This window comes from Sinocyclocheilus anshuiensis, unplaced genomic scaffold, assembly GCF_001515605.1.
Source record: "Sinocyclocheilus anshuiensis isolate Anshui unplaced genomic scaffold, SAMN03320099.WGS_v1.1 scaffold940, whole genome shotgun sequence".
Taxonomy (NCBI): Eukaryota; Metazoa; Chordata; class Actinopteri; order Cypriniformes; family Cyprinidae; genus Sinocyclocheilus; species Sinocyclocheilus anshuiensis.
The window spans coordinates 572,179-574,260 of NW_015549620.1; the positions used below are offsets into that span (position 1 = coordinate 572,179).

Below are 2,082 nucleotides of genomic sequence, written 5' to 3' on the forward strand. Positions count from 1 at the left end.
TTAATTCATCACATGTTAACACTAAGATGATTTTTTTTAAAGAACTGTTCACTTAATTTAAGTATAGATATTTTTAAGTAATTGTTAAAAATGTGTATAAAAATGCAAAATGTGCCAATGGCAATGTATTTTCAAATATTATCCATCAACAGAAAGCTACCAGATGTTATAATATAAGAGTAGACATATAAAAAAAATATATATAATTTGCAGACATTTAAGACATTTAAGACATTTACCTTCACCAAACCAATATAATATGATGCTTAAACATATACAGAAGGAAGGCAAACCCCAAGTATTGGGCATATTTCCAAAGCAAGCACAGTTTTTGGCATGTGTGTGACAAGTGATGCCATATCCAAGTCACAGACTTGAACTGGATGGATTTGCTTGTGGCTAATCTCATTAAAGGAATAAATTAAGGGAAAACTGCTGACGACTTAAATCAAGTCTTGCATTTGGGTAGGTCATAGTAATAATCATCTGGTCTAATGTACTTCCTTAAAGTAAGGGCACAAGATAGTTCCAATGGTAGACATCCAAGACTAGGATTGGTATAACTGGAAGTGACAAGGATATGAACAGTATCAAGTACCTTGATCACTTCTTTTCCACATTAAAACGTATTTTTAACAAGTAAATGAAAAAAAAAAAGATTTGTGCACATGCTATTATAATTCCATGAACATATGTACATGGACAGTTGCAATGCATATAACACTGTTGCACACCATTGTAATGAATCAGTGAAATGAACGTAAAATGCGGTCTAAATCAAACTTACATTACAGTTTCAAATACACAGCAGAAACTAGCAAAAGACCAAACAGTGGAAGGTAAATTGAAGCCATAAAGACTGAAGAGACATTAGACTCACCTCTGAATGTCTGCCAGAGAAATGGGAATCTGACCAAACTCTCAGTCAGGATGAAAATATTAATACATTCATTCCAAACAAGCAAAATTATTCCAAAATGAGCATGAGACCTGAAGCTGCACCAAGAAAGTCCACAACTCTCAGGTCTTCAGTCCTGCCGCAAATGTTTTGGCCAACAAGTGCCAGCTCCTGGTCTTAACTAAAAAAGACCTTTAATTACAGATTCATGTTATCTCTATTAGCTTGGCTTTATCTGCCTGCTTAAGCCCCCCCTCCTTACCTGACATCACTACGATCTCTCGTCCAACTGCACGCGGGACACTCTGCTGAAATGTAATTAAGAGCAGTGCCTAAGCACAGTGGCTAAACCTCTTTCAACATTTACCTCAGTAATCCTCTGTTAGCACTTTAAAACCGAGGGTAAGACACCTAAATGCCCAGCTTCCTTTTCCATGGAAAAGACAGTGTCAATTGACATCAAGCAAGATGTGCATGTGCCTTTCTAGCGTTTTTCAGTGTTTGCAACTCATAGAAATTATTCTCAGTGTTAATCAGAGGCTGTATGAGGTCTCATTGGGTGCCTGCCCTCCTGACTATGTTGTCGAGGATCATGTGCTCAGATTTGTTAATCTGACAATTTGTGCTCACCACCCGTTTACAGCATCGTCTGCAGTTCTCAGACTTTAATATTCTTCAGATATTTTTAACACTGAGAGGATCAGGAAGAATTAGTACAGGGATAGGTGTGCGCACAATTGGGCGACATATGAGTGTTTTGCAGCAAAACAGATTCTTGGGGAGACGCATAACACGCAGAGATTGGCGGCAGGCGTTGATCTCCCGCTGGGATAAACTGACCGAGGGTTAATAAAGCTGTTTTGCTGATTATTATAAATGGCCCCTCACACCACCTCCTGTGCTATGCAAAGCTTTGTAAGAAATCAGTAAACAAATGCTTGTGAAGCCAAAGGAATCTCAAGTACTGATTGATGACATTACCTTATAGCATTTTATGAAATAGCATTTCATCTTGAGGCCTTAAAAATGACAATATACAATATAGACTAGTATAAAAAGGTTTGGGGCCAGTAAGACTTTTTTGGGTAGTTAAATTAATAGATACATTTATTCAGCAGGAATGCATTAAATTGATCAAAAGTTACAGTAAAGACATTTTTAATGTTACAAAAGACTAAATAATT

The 2,082-nt window shown here is 36.8% G+C and overlaps 1 protein-coding gene across 2 annotated transcripts in view; it reads right to left on the reverse strand.

Moving 5' to 3' along the window:
* The window catches only part of samd7 (sterile alpha motif domain containing 7), a 7,098-nt gene extending 5,670 nt beyond the window's left edge, over nucleotides 1-1,428 (reverse strand). Inside the window, exons 1-2 of one of the 2 annotated variants that reach the window (XM_016448354.1) lie at nucleotides 1,161-1,428; nucleotides 881-1,079 (exon numbers count right to left, since the gene is read on the reverse strand). The gene's annotated coding sequence lies outside the window, so the exon portion shown is untranslated. The other variant, XM_016448355.1, reaches the window with a different exon arrangement.
* Between the last annotated feature and the right edge of the window lie 654 nt (nucleotides 1,429-2,082).